Here is a 23,815-nt window from a genome sequence, read left to right as displayed (position 1 = left end):
CCTCTCCCAATGACTTTATTTGCTTTCACATGTTTTGAGAAGGGTCAAGGGCAATCTAATAACACTTTTTGAATACGGAAAAAGTTAATTATAGAGGAAATGCAGCTATTATCTTCAAAGGGATGCTTGCTGTCAGGACAAGAGGCAGTAGGCATGAGCTGCTTTAAGGGAAATTATGTCTGGAAATAAGAAAAAAATAAGTCTTCCCCATGAGTGCAGCTGGAGTTTGGAAGGGGCTGCCCAGGAAGTGATGGACTCTCATGTGCTGGAAATGCTCAAGACTGATTGAATAAGTTGCTGTAGTGACCAGTGTTGAAGGGAAGGCTCGACCACTTAATTTCCAGAGTTCAATCAGAACTTTCTGTTAATCCCTACCCATGCACAGTCTTGCTAGCTGTATGAATAGTATTGTTAGTCTATGATCATCATCTCCGTCAAACATGAGGCTTCTACTGTTCTGGGGATACATGATATTTATTTCCAGTCATTGCTAGTCTTTCATAAGTAGTTTACACACTGGTTTGCTTTAAAGGGAGGAGGAGCATGGGAGGCAATAGCAGACTTCTCCCATCACAGTTTCTTTTGCAGTCAAGACATTCAAGGAGAGTTACGTTGTAGGAGGATTTTTTAAACTTCGGTAATGAGGCTTAATTAGGGATCAAGGGTAAATGTTATAGCAGAGAAGAGGCACCTCTGAACAATCACTCTTACTGAGCTTTTGTTCCAATTAAGCTGGTTTACAAGGGATATAAGAGCATTTGCATCTAAAGTATAGCTATTACAATTTGAAATTTTACTTGAGCTGAAGAATCTGAGTAAGTGGCATCTTTTGAAGATTTGATGTATTTGTGAAGAAATTGTGAGGAACCTGTATGTCTCTTATCTCATTAAAATGTTTCAACACTGCAAGGAACAAGCTCATGCTGAACCTCAAAAAATGTCTTATTCAAGAAAATATGAATTAAAATAAAAATTGTAGCAAACATGAGGAAGGAAAGCCTGGTTTGCTTTAACAACCTGATCAACCTGATCTGTTCAGCATGTGTCATGAGAGTGTGAATTTACTCACATACTTCTCAAATAACTATGATAACACAGGGTTTTGAAAGCGGATTTCATCCCATCTCTCCAGTCCCACTGACTTCAGCAGAAGCAAAATCAGGCTTCAGATCTGCCCACTTTGGATCAAGCAAGGCTAAGAAGCAAAAGGTGAAAACTTGCAAAACCCTACACTGGTTACACACCAGTAAGGGGCATAGCTGTGGATAGCTTTCCTTTGCTAGCACTTACTAAACTATTGTAATTGGGTGGAACAGCAACCAATTATTTTTCCATTAGAGCAAAGAACAGTGCATTTAATCCTCTAGTTGTTCCCTGATGTATCACAATTTGAGTCCTGGCAAACAAGAAGTCTTGCCTTACAAGTCCAGATAGTAGGACGTTAAAAAAAAACAACAAGCAAAAAGCCACACAACAGCATAAATACAAATATGAAGGGAAGTCCTTTTGATTTTGTTGAAGACTAAAAACAACCTCAGTTTTTCCAAGAAAAATACTGATGACTTCATATGAGACTTTACATTTCACAAGGAAAATATATTGAATTATTCCTTTAATCTTTTCTATGTTATATATGCATGCAGGCAGAGCTAAAAATGCTGTTTTCTAGCAAAACCTGCATGGGAAAGGCATACACGGCTACATGAGTTATCACAGTCATTCTTTATTCATAAACTTTAATGGGCTTTACACGCAAAAGGGACAATATACTCTTCAGAATTTGTAGCTATAATTTTGCTGTGACTAAATGCACTCCTTTTTCTTGCACAGAGGAAATATATACAAGAAAAGCCAGTTTTAGGATATTTTGTTTTGTATCAGTTCTTCCTACATCTCTAGAATTAGCCTGAAGGATCCACTTAGAGAGTACGTAAATATATATAAAATATTAGGACAACACCGCAATGGAAAAAGGACGTTAAATTGCTCATCCAAGGAGATGACATAACAAATACTGACATAATTTCCAAGCAGCAAAGCAAAACTAGGTCAAATCACATTGACCTATCTAACATAATAAGCCTTTTTTTTCCAGCTTTTTACAATGTAGACTGTGTCTGCAGGCATTAATGTCCCCTGTTATCAATGCATAGTGTTGCCATTCTGCTTTAATGTCTTATCACCATGTTGTGTTAATTAGACCAAAACAATATAGTGCACTTTTGAACTCCTTAACTGCCAGTTTGAAATCTCTGCCTAAACTATACTTCTGAGGTTATCCACTTAGAAATAAAGTAATTAACTCTTTAAGGTCACTTGTTTCAATAGGTGCTACTAAGTGTGGGGGAATAGTGTAACTTTGCATATAGGACAAAATCTAAGCTCCATAATTGCACATGATTTGTCATGGTTGGGAAGGAGGAAAAAAGCTGAGGTAGAAGACAGAGGCAGAGATTTGTGGTCCACAAAGCAGAAGTTGTCGATAGAGTTTACATTTTTCTGTAAAATACAGGTTTTGCTCTATGGGCATAACCTTGGGGGGGGGGGAAACCCAATATGTTCCAATGATAATACCCCTTTCAACACATTTGAAGGTTGTTTGGTGATAAAGAGTACCTTGAAAATGGGATGATGAATGTTCTCATCATGGAGTGATTTGATTTGGCAACTCCAGTTTTAAATATATATATGAATATATAAAAATGTGTAGCGCTCCTCTTTTAGTTTTCTTTTTTTTGTCTCCCATTACCTCTCAGGAAGAAAAACATAATACACAAAACAAACAAACCAAAAACCCCAAACAAACAAAAATAGGGACTATGTTTTCATATAAGATAACCACTGAAAAACAGATGGTTACTCTTTTGAGAACCATTTTACCATGAAATACTGATTTCCCAGTACTTTTTGGAAGAAAACACCAGTCTCAGCTAATGCTCAGAATACAGATTCAAATTAAAACAAAACACACCAAAAACAAATAGGGAGATCCCAGAAGAGGTGAGCTGGGGCTCACCTGAGCAAGCTCTCTCTTCACCTGAGTCTAGGGGGGCAGGTCCCCTCAGTGCTCCTGCTGCAGCTGTTCAGTAATTAAATACCTGCAGGCCCAAAGAGCCAAGTTAATGCCATTAGTTACGGGCACCTGCTCAGGATGCAGGGGTGCTGAAGAGAGCGGGCAGGCGATGCCGTGGGCTCGCAGCAGGTGCGTGGGCTGCCAGCACAAGGCGGCCAGGCTGCAGCATAACCAGAGGCTGTCAGCACTGCCAGAGGCATGAGAAATATGTCTGCCTCCATGCCCCAAAATGTGAAGTGACTGTCAAGAGCGTGTCACCAGCTCCTTTCCGGGACTGTGAAATATCCCTCCATAAATCTTTTCATTAAAGTCTATCACGCTACAATGAAAAATCCTATCAGCCCCGTGGATCTCCTCATTTATTGTCCCACTAAGCCAGGAATAAAAGCCTGGACTCTCTTTTATTTGTTTTACTATCTTAAAATTGTTCTTGCACTCAGCTATTTCAACACTTATGCAATCAAAAAAGTTTTAATATACTTTGGGGCCAAACAAACATTGCCTGTTTGCCAGCTTTTTTGTCTTCCCACATCCCCCTGGGATGATATAAATAATTGTGATAAACAACCATGACATGACAGCAAATAGGAAAGAATTTTAAAGAATTAAGAGCTATTTTTATTGTTTAGAAAAGAGATAAAAATCAGCTTCCTATCCTTAGTGCCTTTCCCAGCTTTCAGAAAGGGTGGATTCTGCACTGCAAGCCAGGGATCTCAGGGATATGCAGTAATTCCTTACAGCTTGCTAAAGCATTACAAGCTCTAAGCTGCACGACTGTAATAAAAGACTTCGAACCCAAGAACAGGCTAAAGAAAGAAGTACCCTAAGTAGTCTGAAATTCAGTTCAAACAAACTCCAGCACACATTCAAAAGGCTATTTACACGGTTGTATGTGAACACAGGTCTGCTCCTTTCTCTCAGCTTAGTCCTCACCCTCAGCCAAATGGTTTCTTCACACGCTGAAGCATTTACTGAGTTTCAGCATATCCCCTGAGCATTTACCGTTACGAGCTTCTCGTTCCCAGCAGATAGTTTTCCACAACCCCAGGCTGCAGCAGATCCCTTACCTCTGGTGCTACTCTGCGGAGGGAATCTGAGGTCTTACAACTTTTTGCAGAGCTTAGAAGCTGCTGAAGCCCTCTGTGCCGCTGCCTGCCTCCCAGTCCCTCCCCAGCATGGAAGCCCTGGGACTGGGCAGCAGTGGGAAGCTGGCAGCCAGCACAGCAGAGTGCCGGGCAGGCAGGAGGGAGAGAGCTGGAGACAGATCTCATCAAAGGCAGGAGGCCTGGCGGGGACCAGAGAAAGGGAGATATACATCTAAATAATTCAGGCACTAATAAAAGCTTTAGGTTGGGCTCTGTTCAAGGTGTGAGACAAGGCTGAATTTTTATGTATTTCAGGCTGCCATCAATGCATAATGCTGTGTTACTCAATAGCCCAACACTGACAAACCAACATTATTTTAAGAGTATTCCTCATAAAGTTAATGAGGAAAATGGTTATGCCTGTTTGCATTTGTATAGCTTTAGGTTGAAATTCTATCGAGTGAAGATGTTGAGAACTTCAAGTCTGACCTCTACAGGTAGGCTGCTGAAATAGGTAGAGTCAGTATCTTTTGATCACAAATGGTACACGGGACTTTTAGAAACTGGGAAAAGGTAATGGATCAGATGTACTGCATAACATCAGGTTATCATAATTGCAACTCTAATGCCCTCTTTTAAAAAGGCTACTATCCACAGCATCATCTGTGGTAATTTGTTTCCTACAAATGCTTTCTTGCAAAATGCACAGGTGGTGCATTAACACCAGAAAAAGCACATCCAGTGTGAGTATTTTTACATTCAAAAGTCTGACAGGGTTTGCTTCTGCTTTTTATTATCCCTCCCCCTTCTTCCCCAATCTTCCATCTGATCGGCTCTTTCAGAGCTACAGAAACAAACGTCACTTTGAAACTGATAACATCCATTTGCATCTTGCAAAACTGATGTTTTTAAATGCCCTGATTGGTGCCACCTTTTTCTAATCAGAACCAACCACTCTAACAAAATACCCTTTGTCCAGGGATCCCATCCCCTCTGTTCCCACCAACCTACAGCACATGTTGCTATAGCTACCCTGCATGCCTATTTACCACACAAGTGATCAAAGGCAGCAGGCAACACACATACACACATGCACAAAAAACCTCCCCAGGCTTCCTACCGAGCAATGTCCAGCTGCTAATTAACTGATACACTCCCAGCCTGCAGAGTCTTTACACTTGTTTTCTTTACTCTGTGCAGTACACACACCCCAAAAAAGCAGCATTCTCTGAGATGCTCATTCTTCACTTATAGACCAAACAAACAGCAAAATGTCCCAGGATGAACTTTAAAACAGAACTTCCTAAAGCAAGGCTAAGGCTTACAGCACTCCAAGATAAGAATACAGCTTTTCTACTGAGGAACACATTTAGAATTTTTAAAGGCATGCAAAAGAAAATAGGAAATAAGAAACACATGCTAAGAATCTAAACAGCTGTAAGAAAGGGAATTAAACTGAATTTTGAATGCATTGTGAACATTGTATGCAGCATTTACTCACTTGGTGAATTATATCCACGCTAAAAGCTACATGACTGCAGTCATGGCAAGTAATTGTAATGGCCTTATGTGCCTTAGAAACAAAGATTTCATTTTTAGGTGGCCTGTCAGTTAACAGTTGTTTCCTTGAATGTCTCTACGTGAAAAAGGGCTCAAGTTTGCCTCAATGAAAGTCAATAGGACTTCAACAGGAAGAGGCCAAAATAAGGAGTTGCATTTGTTGTCAATGTCATTCCCACAAGCTGCATTCCAAGGATATATTGTGGACGAAAGTGAGTGAAAATTAAGTATTAAAATTCATTAAACATTTTATTTTCTGTGAAGTAGGCTTGGGGAACTTAAAACAGACCCCACAGTGCCCTCTCCAGTTCTGCAGCAAACTCGGGGAATCTAGCCATGTAACCATGTCCAGACATATGAAACTGTCACTTTGCCACATGAAGGCTGAGCATCTTCTCAGAAGTTTCCATCACTTGCAATTTTCCTTACTTCAGAATTTCTTCTAAGTAATAAACTGAACCAAGTATTCTGCAAAGCACAAAACCTGTTACTTGCAAAGGATTTCTTCTTGTCAGGTTAATTGTTGTGTTGTTTTGGTTTTTTTCTTGCAACTATGCTAAAGATAGCTTTAAAAACTGCACTACTGCTTTCTAACACTAGTCTTATAGCCCACTAGAACACTTGAATGGGTATATTTCCTGTGGATGCTTAAACTTTTACAGGTACAGGGTGACCAGTGTACTTTCCCACGTGTCGCATGTACAGAGATAGGATGGCCTATATGAAACATCATTCTATCAGACAGCAAGGAGACACCTCTTGCTGGGGTTTTCAATTATCACCTAAAAATGACTATTTCTTTATACCATCTCATTTACAAATCTCAACACAACACTTACAGCAACCCAGGTTACCTGGTAGAGACTAATGGCCTGGCACAGAGGTAAAGTAGGTTGAATTTTATCAAGCCTACAGACTGCATATTAAATTTCTACAGTATCTCCTGCACTTCTATTAAGGAAATTAGTGCATTTGTCTTGCTGTGTGCTACTGTTCAGTATGTGAAGGCTGCCCAAAACATGGTTTCATTCCAACACCTGCAACACACTGCCTGCCTGATGGTTAACTCTGCAAGCCTGAATTAAGCTATAGCTCCCAGCAAGAGCCTCTCAAAGTGGGAGCAGTTGTTCCCAGAAGCTGGTTAAGAGGGGGTTAAACTCAGCCCCTCACTGCCTTACAGCCAGCTGGTGCAGGCATGGGGGAGCACGGGGAGGGCAGGGAAGGCTGTAGGACAGGTACGGAGGAAACTGTGGAGAAGGGGGATTGCTGGACAAGGGGGAAGATGAGGTAAAAAAAGTTACTTGTTGCTCTGAATACAAGGGCCGTAAATGAGCCAACAGAAAAGTCACCTTCTGCATATTCCTCCTTCCTGTGTCAACCCAGAAGCAGGAGGAAGGGTTCCAGCTGCACGTGGCTCTCCTGCCCCTAAGCCACTGCTGCAATGGATCTCCTCAGCGTTTTGTACAGCTAGTTCATAGCTCACCACAATCGTCAGCTCCCACCAAAACCTCAGCCTGCTGCCGGCAGCCGATGGGCCCGGTGGCTCTGCCCCCACCCCTCACTGCCACCTCCCTGTTGTCCCTCCGGCCCTAGCAGCCCCTGCCAAACTGAAAACACTTGCGCGCAACAAGCCAACCGAACCCGGATAAATACTTCTAAATCGTTGACTTGGCACGGGGCGGACAAACCGCACGCCCAGGCAGGCGTTTACACAAACCCTGGCAGCGGCTGAGCCGCCTGTCCCCGCTCCCCCCGCCCCGGGCGCGGCACAGCAGCGGGGCGGTGCGGGGCGGTGCGGGGCAGGACGGGCCCGCCCCGGGAAGGCGCGTACCCCTCGCCGCGCTGCTGCGGGGCGGGGCGCGGGCACCGGCGGGGACAGGTCGGGCCTTGCAGGAATAAGCCCGCCCGTGCCTCTTCCGAGGTTGGAATGCCTCTTTTACTTCCCCACCTCCCTCCTCCTTTGTAGGGGGAGGGAGGGCACGCATTAACATCCCTCCAACCCCCCTCCCGCCCCGTCTGACTTCTCTGCCTTGCTCTTTTAACCCGCCGTCTATGAATCTTAATTACTGCTAAAGCCTGATGCTTTAGGTAAAAATATTTCAGGAGAGTAAAGTGTATGTTCAACGGAGCATTTTACTTTTTATTATTGCCACCCTGTAACATTTCAACTGTTTTCTTGTTCCTCGTTGGCAACCCCCTGTGCCAAAGTACCCTCTTGTGGTGATAATGATTTCTGATGACTACGTGCACCCAACCGACCAGCTTGAGCTATGTAGTATATAAAATGCCCTTTATTTTGCTTTGCAAGGACAAGAATTCCCCTCTCTCTCTTTAAAGAGGTATAAAAGTTGTTGGGTTTTTTTTGCTAATGGGAGAAACAAATATCTTTTCACCTATATTTTCTCTTCACCCTTTCCCACCTCCTGTAACTTACAGAAAACTGGTGTAAGGAAGCTGAGATTTCCCACCATGGTTTCAGAAAGAGAGTGGAAAACAAAAGCTCCATTTGCACTACAGGTGCAAAATCCTCACACATGCATTCCCTGAACACAGACTGTAAAAGTCCCACCGAGAGCTGAATGAATAACACCCACACAGAAAAGAAGCTAGAAAACTTCCCTCGTTTCCTCTTATTTACCCATTGCTTACCTAGATAATAACATATTAAGTGCCAGTTTCGGAAGTGGACTGGTAAGGGTTTTTAAAGTGGGACAGATCTCTGATTCAGTCTCAAAATACAGCCCAGCCAGTTTTCCTTGCTCCCACAAGGCTGTTCTAACCACACATTGTTGTTGTAAAAGTATGAACAGTGAGAATCAAAAACGTTTAACCACTGTGCCTTTTAACTGCGAGAACAAGCATAAAAGCTCCTTTTGTCTCCTCAGGTGAATAGAAGTCTTTAAAAAAAAAAACCAACAAAACACCTAATTTGAATAATCTTAGGGAAAAAAAAATCCCTAGAAAACCCATTTTAAAGTACTGTTGTGAAACTGCAAGCTTGAAAGTACTACATTTTAAAACAATTAGAAGATTAAAACACCGGCAATCAAGGAACTCGTGCAGAGCTGTTTAATAAATTATCCCTGGGTTGAATTATTGGCATATTTAAGCTTACAACACAGCGAGACCTTTCCTTTCACATGTCACAATCAGAGCTGTAAAACAGCCTCCACAATGCCTTTAAACCACGGCAAACTCAAATTGTTTTACATCCCTTGCAAACCGTTTTCAGCCCCCCCTGGTATTACCTGGGGCTGGAAAGGCGAGGAGAGCCCCGACAGCAGTTCCGGGCTGTCGGGGCTCCCCTCGTCCTTCCAGCCCCAAAGGGCTACATCTTCTTACCTGCCTCATGGTGAGATTCCCATCATCCATCCAGGCGGCAAGGGGCTGCTCCCACCGCTCTGCTGTCGGCAGGGCAGAAATCCATCAAGTTTCTCACCGTAAGCAAGTTTCCCCCCCAACCCTGCTCCTCTCCCTCTATTATTATTCCCCCCTCCCTTTTTTTTTTTTTTTTTTTTTAATTCTTTGCTGGGGGAACTCCTCTTAAGACAATGTCAAGTTTCCCAGCCTTCCTGCCCTAGCCTATTAAAAGTCGGGAGCGGGGAGGCAACTGTCCGCCTGGCTCCTATTTCAAACCACAGCCCAGGGATGTAGTAGTTGGCTGATTTAGGCCATGAAATAACCTCGCCAATCAGGAGAAAGGGGAGGGAGGTAGTGCACATAAAGGCTGCCTACATGAGGATTAGGGAAGCTTTCAGGGATTTAAAAGACTGAAAGCAGCTGGAAACAGTGTCTAGGGCTACAAAGAGGGAAGTCAATTTGCGGTGTAAGAGATTATTCCCATTCTCATCTAACTGCACCGGGTCTGCTTGAAGCTTAAAGGGCTCCCAGGACTTCAGCAAGAAAATATAAATGTCTAGTTGAAACTAACATCAGAGTGACGCAGAAACGGTAACCAGCCGCCCGGTAAACTGGCAATATCCCGTACTGGTCGAAGCCACATGCACTCCAGAAGCACCGATTTCCTCACATTAGATTAAAAAGTAAATTACATAATGACACGAGCAGGAAGCAGTAAAATGCAGTCTGCCGTCTGCATCAAGAGCAAGTGCCTGTCTGCCGGAAGGAACAGAAGTATGTGTGTGAATCCATAGGCTTTGGAAATGTTTTGTTGAGCTTTATTTGTCTGGGTGGCAAATGTTTAATCATCCTTAGCGTTAGTGTGTTATCTGCTTTCCCTTCTTTAGGGAGGGTAGTTTCCTCATTCCTGAGGCTTAGTTCCTTGTGCAAGATAACACTGGACCCCAAATGCAATTCTAAATAAAAAATAATGGATTTTTTTTTTTTTTCGGATGTTACCAACGAGATCGTTTTTATCTGCTGCCCCTTGGTGGCCTTCATTAAAATAAACAAACAAAAGCAAAAGAAAAAACCCAAATCTCAAGTGCCATCACTGTTTGAGTTACAACTTCTTTGAGCTAAAAAAATATATGTAAAGAAAGACCTGCAAATTCATACCACCCACTCATCTCTAAATTCTTTGCCTCTAATTTAATATCAGTTCAGAAGCCTTTTAGTCTCTCTTTTCCACTCTAAATGGAAATCTGTCTTTTGATCTCAGGGGACAGTCAGGCAAATCTGATGTCTGAAGAAAGCCTCAATATTATGGATTTGCTTCCTCAAGGGCTTTATCTATCTAGGCAAGAAGTAGTCACTATCCAGAAAAATTCCTATCAGTACAAGAAATCTTATGCTGGGAAAAAAAAGAAAAAAGAAGTTACAATTATGTGCTGCCAGGATTTTAATTAAAGGCCTCCTAAAAGATACTTCCTTTTAACTTATGAGAAGCTGCAGCACTGGGTGTCACAGGGAGAGGCAGAACAGGTCTGAAAAATGTAAAAAAATGTATTTAAAAAAAAAGTATTTATTTGCTTTCCCTTTAAAGACAAGAATGCTTTTTCTCGTAAGTGCAACCAAGAAAGTAATTTGTGTAATTTTGGCACTGTCTGGCTCAGAAGCAAGGCATGGATGGAGGGGAATAATGAGTTAGAGCACTATTGCACTGTATCCAGGGCAGAATGTGCTCTTGCCTGGTCCATGTCCTCAGGTGGAAAGATACAGTGCAACTGAGACCAGCTATCTCCAGGGACCAACACAGTGTGTTGCATAAGGGTAAGACCAGCCATTTACACTAGCCAACATGGAGACCACTTAGTGATCCTCCAGTGACAGCCTAGCCCTCCACACTTGCACAGCTGCTCAAAGCAGCTACAATGCACAGCATGAGGTGCATTTAGGGCACTTAACAGGAATGTTCATTCCTCAAGCGTAGCCCAGTGGGCAAGTATCACTTGAAAGAAGTATGCAGTATGCAAAGACCTTTTACTGTGGTTAAATCTAGAACCCTCTCCAGGATGCATTCAAAGAAAACATAAAAATGCTTTTCGGAAGTAATTAGAGCCTTATGGATAAACTTCCCTGGTGAAAGTGTTTCAGCAGAAGGTGCAAAACTTACAAAATTACTAAGAATCGTGAAGGATGATTCATCCCAAGCCCTTGTATTTCGTTTCAGGACTTGAAGGGGATTCTGAGGACAGTTTCAGAGTTCCACGTGGAAACATAGCAAAAGATTCAGTAGGAACTCCAACATTACAAAGTTGAAACATTTGCAGAACTTTTCTGGAAATGCACACTTTTTCATATACTACATGCACTCCTTACAGGAGGTGACAGAAATTATATTTCTCTGAAAACCCAGCGGAATGTGGCATCAAAGAAATGTGTTAGGTCTATAGGATGAAAACTCAATGTTATCAAAAAAATGAAAACATTTTTAAAAATCTTCAGTGGCACAGTTTTAGGGTTGGGATTACTCTTTAACTGAAATAACCAAATAGACAGCGCCCCCCCCCCCCCCCCCCCCCCCCATTCTAATGCCACCATTCACTTTCTACCTTTGAGGAGTGTTCTTTGTGCTCAACTCTCATGGCAGCAGTGCTATCACGTGTGATAGACTGGAAAATTAGGTTATGCTTTTAACTTCTTAAGGTCTTTTGAGTGGCATACGAGAAAGGGACAGGATCCACAACTGAATCAGTTTTGAAGCCAGTCACCCTCCAAAGGCATAATGGTACAGCTAGATGTGAGGAAGAGGAGTTGCCACTTGGCATGCAAGAAAAGGCAGATGCTGGTTTTTTACACCTTCCTCTTAATATCCAGTTTCACGTCTCTAACCCAGGTTTATGTGCACACATGAGAATGTCACACTATCTTTGGGGAAGTGAAGTAGACTCTGCTCCAGAAGCAGGAAAATTTTACCGGATGTACAGTGAGAACCTACAGAGATACGTGCAGCCAGAGGAGGTGGTGCCAGATATAAGTTCAGGCATCACTGGGAGCAAAGATCTGTGTGAGACCAACATCATGGCTGAAAGCCTGATAGTTTTAGAGGATTCTTATGGGATTAATTCAAGTTAAAAGACAACTGGTGAACAAGTACACCAAATCATTGGCAGTTTTATGTTCTGTGCACTCTGGTAATTGGTAGTAACGGTCAGATCTTCCTTATCAATCCTCAGGTTAAGCTTTTCTTCAAGCTGTGTGTGACTACAGCAAACACAGAAGTACCAAATTATCTGTGACCTTGTTACAGGTGTCTGCCACATTCCTTATCATACACCAAGCACCTCCCAGGCAAAAAGGGCAGACACACAAGCCCTCCATCTAGCCTCGTGCTTCAGGCACCATGTTGCCCCATTCATGAAAGCAGAGGTAAGGTGGGATACCTTTAGCTAGGCTCCCTGTAGCAGCAGCATTGGCCAGCAGGAACTTCAGTGTGGCCTATGCTGTTCTGGTCCTGACCCAGCGAAAGGACTTGGGTACTTGTGAAAACTCAGGGTGTTTGGTGTTAACTCACAAACCTGCCTCCTGTTGCTATTTAAGGTAAAGTGGTAATTTTAGCATGTGTTGTGAGCTGGTTTATCATAGAATCCTAGAATCCTAGAATCCTAGAATCCTAGGGTTGGAAGGGACCTCGAAAGATCATCTAATCCAACCCCCCTGCCAGAGCAGGGTCATCTAGAGTACATCACACAGGAACGCATCCAGGCGGGTTTTGAATGTCTCCAGAGAAGGAGACTCCACAACCTCTCTGGGCAGCCTGTTCCAGTGCTCTGTCACTCTCACAGTAAAAAATTTTTTTCTGATATTCACCTTAAACCTCCTATGCTCCAATTTGTATCCATTACTCCTTGTCCTATCACTGATCATCACTGAAAAAAGCTTAACTCCATCTTCTTGACACTCACCCTTTACATATTTGTAAACATAGATGAGGTCATCCCTCAGTCTCCTTTTCTCCAAGCTAAAGAGACCCAGCTCCCTCAGCCTTTCCTCATAAGGGAGATTTTCCACTCCCTTCATCATCTTTGTGGCTCTGCGCTGGACTCTTTCAAGCAGTTTAAGTAGCCAAAAAGCTTCGGGAGTTCTTATAAAAGTGCAGCAAATGCCACCGCCATGTAATATCAGCTACAAATTGTACATTATGTACAAATATCAAATATTTCTACTGACAGAGTAAACTTGGTGTTGTATACTCTTTGGCAGCACGTCATCTCTCATTCTGGAAAATTCCAACTGAGTTTAGTGGGATGAGGTTTAGTTTGGTGCTTGTCAATGTGGCGGACAGGTTTGAAGTTTTTAAGTTGTGATAAAAGGAGAAGAATATTGATATAAAAAATTACCGCTGTTTCAAAATCTGAAACTTCTGCTTATTCTGATTTGATAACTTAGCCTTCCTTAATTAGTTTCCAGTAAATTCTTTAAATTAAAATAAATTCCTTATTTTTTTCCAATAAATTATCAAACACAAGCACAGTTTTGAACTGATGGACCAGATGCAAAGCAACTTAATGCAGAATTACTTTGTCGCTGGAATTTCTGCTATTTCAGGAGTCTCATCCAAACATACAATCATACAAATTTGATGAAGAGTCATCTGGTCCCAACTGCACTAAGACAAGTTAAAACATAAGCTGAGAAATTGTCACTTGAAGCAAGCAGGTACCTACTCAAACTCCCATTACCCGTGCGTTAGCTGAAACCATCAAACCAAGCAATTACTTAATTTCCAAATGAAACCACCCCAGCCACAGGTTTACCAAAAAACATGTAACATTCTCACAGCTAAGTCATTCTGCTCTGAAGGAGAGTTTTTCTTCAACCTGCACACATCAGCTTAGACATATCATATCCCATGCAGAAGTCTGTGCTGGAAGTGAGAAGCTCTAAGCACTGTCGGGACTATGCCATGTCCAGGAAGAATTACAGAGAGATCTACTCTGTATTCCCAAACTTTTCAAGACACAAGAAATGCTGGCATTTTCATAGCTTTTCAAACTCCAAGACAAGGCAAGGCATTAAAATGAAAAATTGGATTGTTTCTGCACCATTTTTTCTTCTCTGCATTTCTTGTTCTCAGAAAACTTTTGATATTTCAAAGTTCTGCTGTATTTCCCTGGCATGACACTTCACAGCCTGGGTTGCACTGAAATGAAAATGGAGCTCAGGCATCTTTCTACAAATCCCATAAGGCAAACTGGCACTGGAGGGACAACCCTCCAGCATTTTCCTGACTTGAAATCAGAAATTTCAGCTCAGATCAACAGAGCCAAAGTTGTCTAAAAGTCAGACAAAAATATTTTATTTCCTTTTTCTAGGCTGAAAAAATTGTCATCTGTATTTTCTCATGAAACCTAACTTAATGAGAAAATTACTTTTTGCAGCTGATTAAAAGACTCAAAAAGACTAATCTTTGTAGACATGACTACAAGTTTCTGGGCTAAATATAAGTAGCCAGAGTGGGAAACACAGTAATAACCAGACAACACAAGGAGATTACTGAAACTATGTCTACAAAATTGTGTTTGTGTGTGCACACGAATGTGTAAGAGAAATATATTCAAATTCTTTAAGTAAAAATAAATTGATATTATTGGACTTTCCCTGTGAAAAAGAAATCTTTCTTAAGGTTGCTTTCCCTACAGCTGAGCAAAATATTTCCCTAGCCAGGATACCAGTGGATTGCAATGTTGGTGGTGAGATGAGATCTGCAGGGGGTGGGCTGGGGAATGACAACAAAAAGCCTAATCCCAAACCTTAAGTCCCTAGGCTCTGCCCACGATAACCTCTTCATACAACTGAGAATTTGCTAACATGTGTGACTCATGATTTGACTCATAAGCTTCTAGAGTTCACTGGGGTTACCGACAAGGTCAGATTACCTATGAATATCAAATTACTATCCCTTCCACTGCTTCAGCCAGGCCCTTGGTACTGAATACGTACTATATTTACATGGAAAGGTTTACACACACAAAAATAATCACGTTCTTCTACTTTCAAATGAGAAAAAACATCAAAGAATTTAAAAGAAAATCAAAAGAACCTTCTTACTAGAGAATTTTTAATAAAGTGATTCAGGGATGTGGGCAGATATCACAAAGCAGCAGCAGTAAAATAAGGGACAGTTTCAGAAAGTCTTCCCTGTCGCATTAATGCTTTTTCTCACAGGGGGCATTGCTTAAAATTATGTATGTGTACACCAGCTAAGAAGGGGTTTGAAATGCTACACTTCTAAATGGGTCCACTGGGAGTACTGCCCTGGGAAGACTGGTCTGGTGGGGTGTCACCCTTCCCTCTGTGCCAAGTAGCCCCTTTTTAAGCTTTAAACCATTTTCAGATGGTACTTTTATGAGCCACTGTGCATAGTTCTGATTAATTACAGACATATACATGACGGTTTACCAGTTTCCAAAAGAATTTTTACTTTTTTAGCTCACATTTCCAGATGTGTCCACTCTTCAGACCTCCCTTTTCGTTACATGGCACTAGCTAAAAGACAGTAGCTGCAAAGACAATATACTTCTCCAGGTTCCAGGCAAACCGGCTTTATAATCCAATCTTCTGATTCTCATTTTATAAGCTACTCTTAAAAAAGTACTAAAATACATAAAAAACCCCAACAAACAAACAAACAAACAACAACAAAAAAAAACACCCACAACAAAACAGACTCAGTCATGAAAACTATATTTTCTTAATTGGTGGTAAACTTTTTCGTGAAGATTGAGTAACTCAGAAAATCTGATTTGGATTAGACTTGTGGAATATGAAGGCTAGCACAGAAAAAAAATGCTCACCACTAGACTTTAATTTTTGCATCTCTTACTTCCACAGTTTATTATTAGTCCACATTTGTCACTTCAATGCTGAAATTTGCAGATATTGCAGATATTAATGAGTACACCTGCTTTTTTACAGGGACATCCAACCATTCTAACCCCTGCCTGCAGCACACTCTCTGATATTACTTTGCACCAACAGCAGGAAAAAAAAATATTACAGAAGTAGCTTCTGCTGCACATTACCCCAACAGTGAAGCTTAATGCGTGTCTGCTAAATTATTTCATGTAGATTTTGATCCCTAGGGCCACACTTTGTTACATATGCTCCTACTCTCTGTCCTTCTTGTTCCAGCATCTTCCTTAGCTCATATTTTGCTGTAATACACTATGAAACTGCAATGGTATGTGAAGACCCTAACTCCTGTTTCACAGAGGCTTTTTTGAACACCTCTCAGGCACCAGCAAGGCCCATTCTTGATAGGAATGGGGAGTGCTGTCCTGATAATCCTGTCATCTCCAGCAACCGATGCTTTCAGTGCTCTCAGTTTGCTACCTACCACCTGCAGTTAAGAGTGAAGACCTTGGTACTACATAGTGCTGCAGACCAAAACTGGACTTAAGATCCCTCAGCACATACAGAGGAATTAGGCTGAATTGTGCAACTGTGTTGCCCAATTCCCAAATCACTTGGTAACCATTGATTTTGCTACCCTCTTTCCACATGCAGACTCAGAAGTATGGGCAGTGTACAGCCCTTCACAATGCAGAGAAATATAAGAATCATATTGAGGATTCAGAACAAAAGACTTTAAAGATTGAAACAGAGTTTTGATGTATTTTTTACCAAAGGAACTCTGAATTCACTGGGATCTTCAGATAAATTAAGTATTTTATAGACTGGGAAAATAGAGTCCACTACAAAACAGGACAACATAAAGAGTCCTTTGGGAAAAGGCCACCACTCTTCAGGGGAGCTTTGTACGACAACCCAGCATCCTTACCTGCATCCTTAGTTTTTGGGCTGTGAGACAGAAAAATAACCCCACAGAAAAAAATCACATGCCATTACCACATTCTAGACTTCAGAAGCGTAAAGCCCTCACCACTGGCAGCTTGGAAGCTGAAAATTAAGGGAGAGCACCTGAAATAAGAAGTCTAAAATAGGAGAAGTTGTCACTACAGCCAGAAAGATATTTTTTGTTACAGTTTAATGTGATTCAGAAACTTGCAAATAAAGTGAAGGACACAACTGTCCTTGAAAACTGATAAATGCTTCAAGGCAGGGATCTGTGCTTACCTATTAATTTTTGGGTGCCTTCCTGTGGGTTGCCATGTTCAACCTTTTTGGGAAACCTTTCCCTTTATGTTGCCTTTCTTTGGCCACCACAAACCACTGAAGCCTTCAGAGCACTTAACTGAGGCCTGTTATTACAGACACACTGCAGGTGAAGAGAGATGTGTGTCCACCACCCTGCTCCCTCCAGTGACTCCTTGTAGCCAATAATCTTTCACTTTGATAAAAAAAACTGATATATACCAGCAAAGCAGAAGGGCAAGGAGAAAGCAGTAGACAGAGGAATCATGAACCTCAAAGCATTTTTACACACTTACCTTTCAGCTCTCTCCAAAAGAAAATATCATCAGCATTTTACAAATATTAGCAGGGCATTTGGTGCACATTTCATTAAGATGTTGCAGTGTCTCAAACAGGTGATAAGGGGTTGCTATGGTTACTATACTTTCTTAAGTTGAATACTAAAAAGGTTCGCAAAATACATATTCTTACTTGTTATGTAAAATATTGGTTGCCCAGCTCACATGTACTTAGGAACTCTTTTTATTTTGTCAAAAACTTTCCACTCCTTCATTTTTCAAATAAGGTGGATTTTGGCACTGTTTAAAGAAAGGAGAGGTCATTAACCATTCTCCTCCTTCAGAAAAAAAGGACAAGTTAGGTAGGTCATTATCTAGCCTGCTTATAATTAAATCGAAAAATGACTGCTCCACTGTACTGGAATTGCAAGAGCTTTATTTCTGAGGATTTAATGAGTCATGGAAACGTGTTTACAAGGCAACAAGCCTGCACTACACAAAGAACTCAATATTAGCGTGGCAACAGACATTTTAATGACCTATACCCTTTGTCTCACATTCAGATGAAGTCCTGAGATTGTCCCATCACCAACATTGGGTCCAATATTTCTTTCATTTGGGTCAGTTTTTTTCCAATGGACCTGGAGGTGATATTTAGGAAGTTTATTAACAGGCATGAAAATTAGGAGAAAAATGTGTCACATCAAATCAAGACATTACTCATGGGCAAGTGCTTTCAGGCACTACCTACTCAGAAGGACAGGTTGAAAGGAATTACTGTGAAGACATTAAATTTGGTGTTTTTATCCTTATCTGTCTCCTTTGTGATGCAACTAAAGGCAAGTTTTAACACTTTATTTTGTTTTAATTTTATCCAGTTTGTTAAGATATACAGAATGTAAACAAATATAGAGTTCACTAATTCTTATGATCAAAACACCGCTGACTTTCTTTGGATCACTGTGACCCTCATATACCTGACAGTTACTTTTAAAATTTTTCATTGACATAATCTGTAGTCATAGGGTAGAAACCTGCTATTATGATACCCATTTTCACTAGTAACAGCACAATTTTTGCTGAGTTGAATGTGACTATATGGCTTCATCTATATGCCAGTGATAACCTGATTGTGATCAGTGTCATGGTTTGAGCCAGGATGAAGCCAAATTTACTTTTACTGATTTTTTTTCTTCAGTAAGCTTTCTTTTAACTAGTAGCAAAGTGTTCCAAGTAAGGCTGATAACAGTGGAATGTTTTTGTAACTGCTGGGTCACCAAGGTCACATCTTTACTCTGCCAGCTTAGACACTACAGGGAGATGTATGACCCCCTCGTAGGAAGCTGAGTTAGACAGACAGCAAAACTGGCCAGAGATATTCCATTCCATATATCTATGTAAGCTCAGAGGAAGGTCAGAGATCACAGAAGACAACTTCCTTCCTGCTTCTTCTTCCCTTCTCTTCCGTCCATGGCCGGCGTCCGGGGAGGACTCCGTCCATCCAGCACCATCGACCCCCAGGCTCGAGCTCTCCTGACCCTCATCACTCTGCTCTCTCTCCAGCAGCAGTCTGGAACTTTTCAGGACTGTTCACAGCTCAGGAGATGCTGTGGGGGTTGCTGGGATGAGGGCAGGCAATAGGGGGTTTGTACATTTCCTGAACACATTTGTATATAATTGTATATATTTTCTTTTATCATTAGTGTTTAATTAAAGCTGTCTAGTTTAAGTTTTCAATCCAGAGAATCTCTCTTTTTCTCTCTCTCTTTCCCTACCTGGGTGGGAGGGGGAGGGGATCAAGAGTATTGTTGTCAAACCTGAGCCAAACGGTGACAATCAAGAATAATAATAAAAAAAAGATTCCTCCAAACTAGGGTAATAACTTACTTGGATGTATTTGAACACCTGTTACTATAGTAGTGTTAGTAATCAGTTCAGTGTTAAGTAAGATTAAGCAAGAGCAAATGTGCTCACAACTTCCAGATCTGCTTTCATAGATTGTACCCAACGAGATCCCTGGGAAAAGAATTAATATTTTGCAGTCTGAAGCAAGAAATTTTTATAGCAGAACTGAGCAAGGGGGTAGGAATTTGTGGAAGATAATACATTGAGCAGATCTAAGTACTAAGTAGGCACCTACCTTATATATTTTGAAGTGCAGAATGTTGCATATTTCTAAAATCAAAAATGGACATAACATATTGTTCTTGCAAGGTGTTACCATGTTAACAACTAGAGCACCTTCTGTTAAAACTATTAATATGTGGCTTATCACTTCATAAAAATTTGAAATCACAACGCAACAACAATAAGCGCATGTGGTACATATGAAGTCAATCTGCAAATACAATAGGCATTCAGGAGGAAGCATTTTTGTGCTGCAGTTAGCAGAGGTGAAGTTGATGAGTTTGTTCCACAATCACAACTTTGTTATCCACAAAATAACCCATCCATACTCACTCTGAAATTGAGTTCCTTTACAAAGTGAAAGAATGTCTTTTGTTGCTTCCTCCCTCCTCAGCACATGCCAACCTGATTTGCAAAGTTTGAAGGTGAAGGCTTAGCAATTTTAAGGAAATCTGTTCCCAAACCTACAGCTGTCTGTTTACCTAGATAGATATCATCTATCATAATGATCCTGTCACTTGTTTCAGTATTTAGGTATTTATGGGACTTACAGAATAAGCAATGATTGTAGGAACAAGCACGAAAAAGTGGATGGGGTGATAAATGATGAAGTGGGAAAAGAAAGAACTGTAAGTTTACCACACAAACATGCAAATCTAAGTCAAAATGGAATAACAAACTCATGAATGCCAAACTCATGAATACAGAAAAACTTCAAAAGATAACAGAAGATTGGAGAGACACTGATCAGGAAAACAAACACCCAAAACATATATCATAGAATCACAGTATAGTCTGGATTATAAGGGACCTTTAATGGTCATCTAGTCCAGCCCCATCCTGCAGTGAGTAGGGACATCTTCGACTAGATCAGGTTGCTCAAAGCCTTGTCTGACCTGACCTTGAGTGTCTCCAGGGATGGGGCATATACCATCTCTCTGGGCAACCTGAGCCAGTGTTTCACCACCCGCATTGTAAAAAATTGCTTACATATGTCTAGTCTGAATCTTACCCTCTTTTACTTTAAAACCATTACCCCTTGTCCTATTACAACTGGCCCTGCTAAGAAGTTTGTTGTTCTATTTTGATGTCGATTTGCATATTTGTGTGGAAAAGATGACAGGCTGCTGTAAGGTCTCCCTGGAGCCTTCGCCAGGCTGAACAACCCCAACTCTCTCAGCCTGTCACACCAGACTGGTGCTTCAGCCCTCGGATCTTTTTTATGGCCCTGTATAGAACTATGTAGCACAGCTGCAGTAGGGGAAAAAGAAGTCTGCAGCAGCAAGGAGTAGGGTTGGGATTGACTTTTCAATGGTTATGTATTGCTGTAACCAACTCCATTTAACTGACAGCGGACAGAAGCCACGGGAGAGCGCAGGGTGAGCACAGGCAGAGTTCAGGGGGAGCGCAGTGCAGGCAGGGTGCAGGCAGAGCGCAGGCAGAGCAAAGTGCGGGCAGCGCAGGGAGCACAGGCAGAGCAGGGAGCGCAGGCAGAGTAAGGGGCGCAGGCAGAGCAAAGTGCAGGCAGTGCAGAGGGCACAGGCAGAGCAAGGGGCGCAGGCAGAGCAGGGAGCTAAGGCAGAGCAGGGAGCACAGGCAGAGCAAAGTACAGGCAGAGCAAAGTACAGGCAGAGCAAGGGTGCAGGCAGCGCAGAGGGCGCAGGTAGAGCAAGGGGCGCAGGCAGAGTAAGGGGTGCAGACAGAGCAGGGAGTGCAGGCTGAGCAGGGAGCGCAGGCAGAGCAAGGGGTACAGGTAGTGCAGAGGTCGCATGCAGAGCAAGGGGCACAGGCAGCGCAGAGGGCACAGGCAGAGCAGGGAGCGCAGGCAGAGCAAGGGGTACAGGCAGTGCAGAGGGCGCAGGCAGCACAGAGGGCGGAGGCAGAGCAAAGCGCAGGCAGAGCAAGGGGCACAGGCAGAGCAGGGAGCGCAGGCAGCGGAGAGGCCGCAGGCAGAGCCAGGGGCGCAGGCAGAGTAAGGGGCGCAGGCAGAGCAGGGAGCGCAGGCAGAGCAAGGGGCGCAGTGCAGAGCAGGGAGCGCAGGCAGAGCAGGGAGCGCAGGCAGCGGAGAGGTCGCAGGCAGAGCCAGGGGCGCAGGCAGAGCAAGGGGCACAGGCAGAGCAGGGAGCGCAGGCAGCGGAGAGGTCGCAGGCAGAGCCAGGGGCGCAGGAAGAGTAAGGGGCGCAGGCAGAGCAGAGGGCGCAGGCAGAGCAAGAGGCGCAGGCAGCGCAAGAGGCGCAGGCAGCGCAGAGGGCGCAGGCAGCGCAGGGAGCACAGGCAGCGCAAGGGGCGCAGGCAGAGCAGGGAGCACAGGCAGAGCAAGGGGCGCAGGCAGAGCAGGGAGCACAGGCAGAGCAAGGGGCGCAGGCAGAGCAGGGAGCGCAGGCAGAGCAAAGTGCAGGCAGAGCAGGGAGCGCAGGCAGAGCAAGGGGCGCAGGCAGAGCAGGGAGCGCAGGCAGTGCAGAGGGCACAGGCAGAGCAAAGCGCAGGCAGTGCAGAAGGCGCGGGCAGAGCAAGGGGCGCGGGCAGAGCAAGGGGCGCGGGCAGAGCAAAGCGCAGGCAGAGCAGGGGGCGCAGGCAGAGCAAGGGGCGCAGGCAGAGCAGGGAGCGCAGGCAGCGGAGAGGTCGCAGGCAGAGCAAAGCGCAGGCAGAGCAAGGGGTACAGGCAGTGCAGAGGGCACAGGCAGAGCAATGGGCGGCCGCGCAGCCCAGCCCGGACCGTGGCCGGGCGCACAGCGGCTCCTGGCGGCGGCCTGTCCGCGCCCCTTCGTCCGCTCCCCCCACCTCTGCCCAGCTCGCAAGCTTTCACGTCAAGTGGCTCAGAAAGAAAGGGGAACATTCTGCCGGCTCCCTGCGAGGCAACGTAACACCGGTTTCTTGTAGGAACTGCAACAGCTGAAGCTCTAGTTTCTGTTGTTTCTCAGCTGAGCTTCAGATCCAAAATTAGCAATTTTAAAACAAATTTGAAAAACTTTAGGCAGGAAGGCAATTCTGTTGATTCTTGCTGATAATGTCATCTATAACACTGTAAGATGTCTTCCTCCTGTTCCTGAGGTGTGACATGACCTCTGCTTCTAAACATCTGTGGTGCATAAAGCTGATTTCTACATGCCAAAATAAGACAGCGTAGGTTCCAAACGGCAACTGTTTTTCTCCTAGTTTGAATGACTGTACAGGAAGTGCACTATCAAGGCACACCAGGAGTACACTATTTTATACTTTATGCCCCACTGCTACAACCACCCTGAAGTCTCTATGCTGTAAATTTTCTTTAGTTACCATCTTAAAAGCCCACAAAAGCTTGCATATTTGAAATTGGTGATACATTTTCTTCCCAGCATATGCCTAGACCCTTGGGAAAAAAAATAAATAAAAATGTTAAGGACCAGCTTTCTGCTTGTGAAAATATCATGAAACCACTGCATTCTGACCATTGAAGCAGAACACATTCCACATTAGCCTATGGCAACAGGGTATCCTGACAGTCAGCATAAAGGGGATAAAAACACCAGCAAGTAAACCTCAGGATAACTCAAACCATTCCCCTTAAAGTATGTGGTTATCAATTAATCTTTCTCATTTTGGTATTCCTTGTGTCCTTCCTGATTTAACACATACTTTTTGTTTCCCTTCTGAAGAGGTACTCAGCAAACCCAAACACTGAATTTTTGTATCAAAGAAACAGCACAGTTTTGAATGTCATGTTTAGGCAGGTGAGAAATGAAATCAATACCAGGGCAGCTATTTTATATATATTGACTCTATGGAAACAATATTATTCTGTTAATTACTACATCCTCCACGATTCATGCAAATACCAGGTCTCCTCATAGTGAAATGAACTTTAATCCCTGTCTGCACTCACAGATTTCCATTACTCATTTCTTCCTAGATGCATGAATAGTTAACTATTAGGGAATTTTGGCATAAATCCCACTATTTCCCGCTTTGTGAATTATCAGTTTCATACTATTTGTGGGTGTGAACAGGCTGAGTCCTTACCGCTGTGCTCAGAAAACATGCAGCCTAGAATAATATTCAACTTTTAACTCCTCTTGCAGACAGATTTTATTCTTCTTAAAAAAGACGAAGAAAAGCAATACAACCTAACCTTCCTCTCCAAGCTCGTCTATTCATAGCACTTCCTCCCAGGAATTCCTCTATCTTAACTCAGTGAATTCTTCCTCTTACTCATG

General features: G+C 42.9%; 1 protein-coding gene across 2 annotated transcripts in view; it reads right to left on the bottom strand.

Annotated features, from left to right (window-relative positions):
* Window positions 1-23,815, bottom strand: part of MID1 (midline 1) — a 246,440-nt gene that overhangs the window by 132,358 nt on the left and 90,267 nt on the right. Inside the window, exon 1 of one of the 2 annotated variants that reach the window (XM_051644191.1) lies at window positions 9,061-9,145. The exons of the other annotated variant lie outside the window; for it this stretch is intronic. The gene's annotated coding sequence lies outside the window, so the exon portion shown is untranslated. Of the gene's footprint in view, window positions 1-9,060; window positions 9,146-23,815 lie in introns of those variants that run through there. 2 annotated transcript variants of the gene reach the window in all.

This window comes from Apus apus, chromosome 1 (genome assembly GCF_020740795.1).
Source record: "Apus apus isolate bApuApu2 chromosome 1, bApuApu2.pri.cur, whole genome shotgun sequence".
Taxonomy (NCBI): domain Eukaryota; kingdom Metazoa; phylum Chordata; class Aves; order Apodiformes; family Apodidae; genus Apus; species Apus apus.
The sequence above is the reverse complement of the archived record's forward strand: the minus strand, read 5'-3'. Positions and strand labels throughout refer to the sequence as shown.